The sequence below is a fragment of the Gastrolobium bilobum genome, unplaced genomic scaffold (assembly GCF_033153095.1).
Source record: "Gastrolobium bilobum isolate Gb01-03AN ecotype WA unplaced genomic scaffold, APGP_CSIRO_Gbil_v1 utg37842, whole genome shotgun sequence".
Classification (NCBI taxonomy): Eukaryota; Viridiplantae; Streptophyta; class Magnoliopsida; order Fabales; family Fabaceae; genus Gastrolobium; species Gastrolobium bilobum.
Window position 1 is genome coordinate 1 of NW_026897858.1, and position 7,816 is coordinate 7,816.

At 37.6% G+C, this 7,816-nt stretch overlaps 1 non-coding gene across 1 annotated transcript; it reads right to left on the reverse strand.

Annotated features, from left to right (window-relative positions):
• Window positions 1–315: 315 nt before the first annotated feature.
• Window positions 316–422, reverse strand: LOC133310868 (small nucleolar RNA R71). Its single transcript, XR_009751501.1, has one exon. It is a non-coding gene; the product is annotated as a small nucleolar RNA R71 (small nucleolar RNA).
• Window positions 423–7,816: the final 7,394 nt, after the last annotated feature.

Genomic DNA, 7,816 nt, shown 5'->3' on the forward strand with positions numbered 1-7,816 from the left:
AGCATTGTTAGACCTAACTTAGAGGCTAACGACTTTGAACTGAAGCTGGCACTGCTGCAACTGATTCAAAAAGAACAGTTCACTGGAGGAAGCACAGAGAACCCCTATAGTCATCTGGATAACTTCTTACTTTACTGTGATACATTGAAAGTAAATGGAGTTCCTCGTGAGGCTATCTTGCTCAGGCTATTTCCATGCTCACTGAAGGATGAAGGAAGAGATTGGCTGCAGTCTCTACCTGAAGGAAGCATAACCAATTGGGATGACTTAGCAAGAAAATTCTTGGCTAGATTTTTCTCAGCTTCAAAAATGGCAAGACTCAAAGCGGAGATCACAGCTTTTGAACAAAAAGAAAGCGAATCTTTGTACGAGGCCTGGGAACGATTCAAAGGATCACTTAGGAAGTGTCCTCAACATGGAATTGAAGCATGGGAGAAGGCAAGAATCTTTTTCCAAAGGATGACATCCAGCACAAGAACACTGGTGAATGCTGCTGCAGGAGGATCACTGAAAACAAAAACTCCAGAGGAAGCGCTAGAGTTGTTGGAATCTTTAGCGTCTCAAGAATTTGACAATGCCCCTGCTCCAGTTGCACCAAGAAGAGCAAGAATTATGGAGCTCAAAGGCTATGATGCGCTCTTAGCCCAAAATGAACAAATGCTGCAAATGCACAAGACACGACAAGAACAATTAGATGCTCTTACAAAAATTTTTAATTCTTCTCAAGTTTCTTCTGTTAATAATTCTAATTTTAAATGTGGTATTTGTGCAGAGGCTCATGCAATTGAAGATTGTGACTACATGAGAACAACTGAAAAGCCACCAGCAGAGGTCAATGGACTCTGGTATGATCAGAAGAATCAGAATCAACATCCAGGGTTGAGTCACAAATCCAATCATCAGCTCAATCCTCCCCTTCCAGTGCAACCAGATACCCCACAACAAAGTAACACTTCTGAGTGGGAGAAAACTTTTGCACAGTTATGCAAGACCACTTCTGATTATGTTCAAGGTGCAAATGCTTTCAGAGAGGACACATCTGCTTTCATGCAAGAGACTAGAGCAGCACACCGGAATCAAGAAGCTTCCATAAGAAATCTGAAAATTCAGATTGGCCAGTTATCAAAGCAATTTTCTGAGAGAGCTCAGGGTACTTTCCCAAGCAACACAGTTGTCAATCCAAGGGAGCATTGCAATGCTATCACCACTAGGAGTGGTACAGTGATTCAGCCTATAGAGGAGCAGCCCGAAGAAAAGAAGAAGGATGGAGAAGAATCAGAGGAAGAAAAGAAGAAAGAAAAGGAAAAAGATACAATTGAAGTTGACAAAAGCAATCCTGAAAAAGCCGAAAAGAAACTATTCAAGTGGGAGAAGAAGAAAGCTCTAGAAAGACAGAACAAGCCATTAGATCTCTTCCCATATGCTCGAATCCCTTATCCTCAGAGATTAAAGAAAGAGATTCAGAAGCAGCAGTGTTCAAAGTTTCTAGACATATTCAAAAGGTTGCAAATCAACATTCCTTTTGCCGAAGCTTTAGAGAACATGCCCAACTACGCAAGGTTCATGAAGGATCTATTATCCATAAAGCGTAGGTTGCAGGAATGTGAGATGGTGAATCTGACGGAGGAATGTAATGCTATCATCCAAAAGAAGTTACCTACTAAAGTAAAGGATCCAAGGAGCTCCAGCATTCCATGCACTATAGGCAAAATGGAAGTGGACAATGTTTTATGTGATCTTGGAGCTAGCATCAATGTCATGCCACTCTCCATGATGAAGAAGCTGGGGATTACTGAAGTAAAGCCCACAAAGATGATAGTGCAACTGGTTGACCGCTCTTCAAAGCAAGCTTACGGCATCATTGAAGATATATTAGTTAAGGTTGACAAGTTCATCATTCCTGTTGATTTTGTCATCCTTGACATTGAAGAAGATGCCACAATTCCTATTATTTTTGGAAGACCCTTCTTGGCAACTTCAGGAGCGCTGATTGATGTACTTAAAGGTGAGCTGATCTTACAAGTAGACGGAGAGCAAGCAATTTTCAAATTCTTTGACAAAGAAGTCCCCTCCTCCGTAGCTCAACCACAAGATCAAGTCTACTTTATTAGTGAAAAGAAAGGTGAAGAAGAACACAATGAGGAGTCTTCTCAAGAAAGTAAGCCAAAAGTTAAGATGGAAAAGCCGAGGAGCAAGGGAAAGCATATAAATACCAAATTCAATGTTCCTGAGACTACTTTACCTCATCCATATGCAAAATAGCACTATGGTAGGACACAATTTCTAAATGATGGAGCTTGTTCATCACCAATATTATGTTTTGAACCACCATGATCATAAGTCAGGTACGTCAGGCTCGTGAGATTGATTTTAGTTTTGATTAATTTTATTATTAATTTTTTTCTTTAAAAAAAATACAAAAATATAGGAGAAGGTGTTGAGACTAATGGCTATCATTGAGTGAATTTTACAGGTGAAGAAAAGGGAACAAACAACAAGAGAGAGCAACTAGTTGTTTTATTTCTCGATGCGTTTTCTTTTTTGATTTAAATCTGTTGCTGATGACAACAACATTTAAATCTGGGAATGGGGAACGGGAAATTCATATAAGCACAATTGAGTAAGCCGGAGGAACTTTATGAGCATACACAAAATATCCAGCTAAAACAGGGAACTATCTCAAATCTCTTCTTCTTTGCTTTAGCTTAATTTTTTTTATTGAATCTTTAATATTTAGTTTGTTTTGAAAAACCCAAAGCCACTATTTTTGTGAAAATTTTAAACTTTTCTTAGTGTAAATAAATGGAAGATTGGTAGGAAAATTGATCAGTGATTTGATTTAGAGCATGATGATGTGCTTACATAATTTTTTTGATAATGAGCATCATTGCAATGATTTTCATGATTCATTGAATATTCTCTCTTTAGTGATGAAATTTTTTAAGATAAAGAACAGGATAATTACTGTGCATTTATAGCCGTGAGGTTTTGAGCCTATACAGAACATTTTTATTGAGTGTGCATTCTACTGTTGAGATACTCTAGAACTTGCTTTGTTTCTTGATTGAAATGGTCTGTGATATATTTTGTAGAAATGATATAGGCATATTCTTTCTCTAACTAGATGGCCAAATAGCTAACCTTTATGATATTCCTTAGTTAAGCCCCCTTGAGCCTAGACCTTTTTATTCATGAAAAACCCTTGAATGTGAATAGCCACTTCTCCAATTAAATCCTCACCTTAATAGAAGATTAAATTCAGAATTGAAGTAAGGAGTGGATATAAGTTGTGACTATACAAGCGTTCAACGGAAAGAAGAAGTACAAGCAAAAGCGCAAATCCCAAGGAAGAAAGAAGAAAAATAGGTTAGAATCAAAAAGAACGAGCAAAACGCTCAAAGAAAAGAAAGGAAAAGAAGTGAAAAACAAGAAAATATTATGAGAAAAGAAAACGACAAGCAAGAAAAGAGTTAAAAAAGAAAAAAAAAATAGAAGAATAGACTGAAAAGAAGAAAGAAAGTTGTTTACAAAATGTAAACAATTACATTTATTCCTCTTTGAATCTGAATTTTTGTAACAGCCTGTTGTACACCGGTATTGTTAACATTAATTATGATATTAAGCGCAGTTACAATCACAGCAATTCATTTATAAAAATGCGAGTAAACTTTTTCCGTTTATTACGCGATCATTTAAAACCGTAAAAAGTGTAATAAATAAAAGCTGTGACCATAACTGTAAATCTTGCGGAATACTTATTTAAACTATTTTTTATATCTTATTTTACTCAATACAATACACTAAGGGGTTCCCATAAACCCACTTAGCCAATTTCTCAATCTTATGTTTTCTACCTATCCGAACATGGTTCGGTTATTATTTTTCTGCGGACACACCGCACAAGACCAGACCTTCATCTTTAGCTATCTTTTTTTCTTAGTTAATTACCTTTTCAATGAGCCATCACACGAGTCATTTCGATCTCGTTTGCTCCGGATATCACCGTTTGAAGTTGAACAAGCCAAAACTGCCAACCAACCCCAAAACAGCTCTAAACATCCTTCACTCCACGAATTACTGCAGAAAAATAACTCACTCAAATGCTCTCAAATTTTATACCATAAACTAGACACCTCAAGCTTCAATTTGACATATCATACACTTAACTTGGCCCAGAAACGAAGCGGGAATAAAATTCCAAAAAACTGCCAGAAACAGCCCCTGCACAGGTGTGTTCTGGACAGTCCGTGTTCACATGTCTCTACAGGGCTTCGTGAAACTCAGAAAATTCTCAGATTTTAACACCATGTAGGGAACATCGCAAGATTTAAAATGGCATATGGCACGTCCCTATCGGACCTCCGTAGAGGGAGATATGCTCTCTCGAAGTTCGCATAAATTCTGCCAATTCTACAGAAAATTCGCCAGAGTTTCCTTTGTTTTTCCTAAAATCCCCAAATTTGCAAATGCTCTCTAGTACCTCAAATGTACCTAATAACCAATGGGTGGCCCACACAAGGACCAACAATGCCTTGAGGCACTTACAACCCAACTCAGTTTATATTTATTACACAGTTCATACCATATGGCTCACTGTCTAATTCCTTAACTTGTTTCAATCACCAAAGTCCATTTACATGCAAATTCTCAACATACAATGAATCATAAACCTAAATAGGCCTAAAGCCCTCACATCATAGTACATCATGTATCAATTGTACAATTACAATATTTAACTTACATATTACAACTTACAACTTCAAACTTTAAATTACAACATGAAACATAAACTTCAAATGACATATACAACTAACTAGACTTAGGCAAAATGACATGAACAATTATGAATATGAAACTCATCCTACATACATATGGAATGTTCATGCCCTAAGTCTAGCCTAGGCCAAATGGCCTTTTAAATGCAAAATAGTAAAAGTGCTCCGACTAATCATCCTACGGGCTTCTGGCCCGCTGCTCCGGTGCCACTGCTACCTCCTGAAATAAAGCCTCCAAGACGAGGTGAGATATACGAATATATCTCAGTAAACCAGAGGTTCTGGCAAAAACTGCGCCCAATGGCTCACTTCGATGCATATAAATAATATAAAATAACCACTTTTCAAAACGGGATAAAGCAAGGGATTTAGAGAAACTGGGGAATATAGGAATACAAAATACGAAGAAGCGGGAATGGTAGCTACCAATACCACGCAACGTACTCGGCATATAAGCCTATGGGTCACATCCAAGCCGTGTTCCTAGAACATCAACCAAGGTATCCCTCCCATCCGCATACACCCAAAACTTCCTAGTGTGCTCCTATCCGGGTCACACACCATGACCCTGGGTCAACTGGAACTCCCTCTCGGAGACCTATCCAGTGGAAGTCCGAAACGCCCGAAGGCAAAAACTGTCTACTGGCCAGAGACTCGGTACATAAGTACCCTCATAAATACTACATGCATGCTCATGTTATTCTACACTACTCATATACATTTCCTACCATCACCCTCAACGGGTATGGTGGAACACACAAGGGGAACAAGCCCCAGTACCAAGAGGTTACCTCAATATGTTCCTCCACTTAGCTCCACAGCAGCTTATTTTCCAAACTTGTTACTCAACAGAATGCCTACACAGAGGACATTCCCAATTACTCAAAACTCATACGAATTCATGCAATTTACATCGATACAAGCATGATTCAACCACTTACCTTAATCCCACTTGGTCCAGGACCAAGGGCAATCCTCCGACTCACGGTTCGGGGTTCAATTCAACGTACGGCAACCTACAACAACCATGTACGAATCATCAGTACACGACAATTTTATCAAAATACGAAAAATGCCAAAATTCACCCCTACACCTTGTAGGTTCGGCCTCTTAAGGCTTATTTCAAAATTTATTTTTCTAAATTTTCTTTCTCATTTTATTATACATCCTTCGGTTGCCAAAAGGCCATACCAAGTGTCGTTTCTCACTTTACGTCTTTTAAACAACGTTTTGCCTAATATTTCACTCTAGGATCCTTATGACTTTCAACACCATCAACCATTTTTCATTGATTCTCCAACCTTTAAACCACAACACAACTCATCTAAGTACCATTTAGCACATCAAACATCACTCAAATAATTTCCAACAACATCCATTCATTAATTTCCCTTTAAAGGCCGAATTGCACATAAGCCATTCCAAGGGATTTTCACCCAATTTTAACCATTCCACACCTCATACAATCCCATTATATCAACATATAATCGTACAACAACTCACCAATACAATCCTAACACATTTTCAAAATTCAAAGTCATGACAACCTCAAAATTTTCTAAGTTACAAAACCATATTTTTCACCAATAATTTTCATGGCATTTCTAGCTCTAACACATCATGCTAAGACATTATCATCTAATGCAAATTTTCCATTTGAGCTCTCTAACATCACAAATCAAACAAGCCCTCTTTAGGGTTTATAAACAAATTCGAAAATAAATCTTCAAATCAATCCATGAGGGGTGTTGAAACTTACCCACAATTACGTCACAAGAGTCCTCTTACAACTCCACAAGCAATGGCTCAAGAAATCAACCCCAAAATCACAAAAATCCTAAGAATTTTGTGGCTGTAAATGCCTCTTTTCTCACAATTGAGAGGGTTTCAAGGGAAACTAATCGGTGGAACGGGTTCGGATTCTGATTTCCATCGAATTTCAAGACAAGAATCACTCGATTCGGTTAAGATTTGATCAAGTTATGGAGAAAGAATCAAAAAAACTCCATGGGCAAGGAGGAGGGGGCTGTCACGGTCTTGAAGGGGGAAGGGGAGAGAGAAGATGTCATGTAAATGTGACTTTTAAGTCACTTAAGCCATAGGTGGATCCCACACGCGATTTAACTTTAATCAATCACTAATTTCAACCACAAATTCATGACCTACGTATTTTTCTCGTTCATGTCATATTTTTGTTTCCTAAAAATACTGATAAAAATTTCACGCTTATCGGTACAATTATACCGCAGTATTTTTACATGAGTAAAAACATTATTCACTGATTTTTCCCAAATTTGCCTATCCATTCGATTTTTCGTCCTTAGTCCGTTTCCGGAATTATTTTTGTCATTTGAGACCTTCTACTCAATTTTTCATGCCCAGGGTTGTGTGCATGGCTAATTTACCATTTTGCCCTTTCTTTGTATTTTGGCTTAATTTTCCGGATTTTCACTAATCCTTCACTTAATTACTCATTTAATATTTTAATACTTAATTTAGAATTACGAGGTGTTATATTCTCCCCACCTTTTAGAATTTTGTCCACAAAATTAACATCCTAACGATCCCGTAACGCGGGGTGTAATTGGATAATCTCTTCTTTCCACTCTCTATTAGCCTCCTTAGGTGTGCATCTTAAAAATTTTACCTTCGTCACAGGCTTAACCTCATTTTTGTGGTATCCATCGTTACCCAATCCTTCACAAACTTGATAATTTCGGGGATCTGGCCTCTTAATTCATTATATTTTCACTGTTTCCATAAACCATTGTTGCTTTTTCGTTAATTGTATTTCATAATATACTCATTTTACAAACTTGTCCCTTATGGTGCCACGACCTTTAATTCACAATAATTTAAGCTTTTCATGGTTTACGGTTGCACTTTCACTAATTTATAGGTAGTATATAACCACATTACAATTTGTCTGTCTCACTTCATCTCATTCTCATCTTTATCTATCTTTCTGACCCAATGTCGTTCTCAAAAGCCTCTAACTCTTTCCATAATAGGCTCTAACCGTTCTCATGCATACTTACTG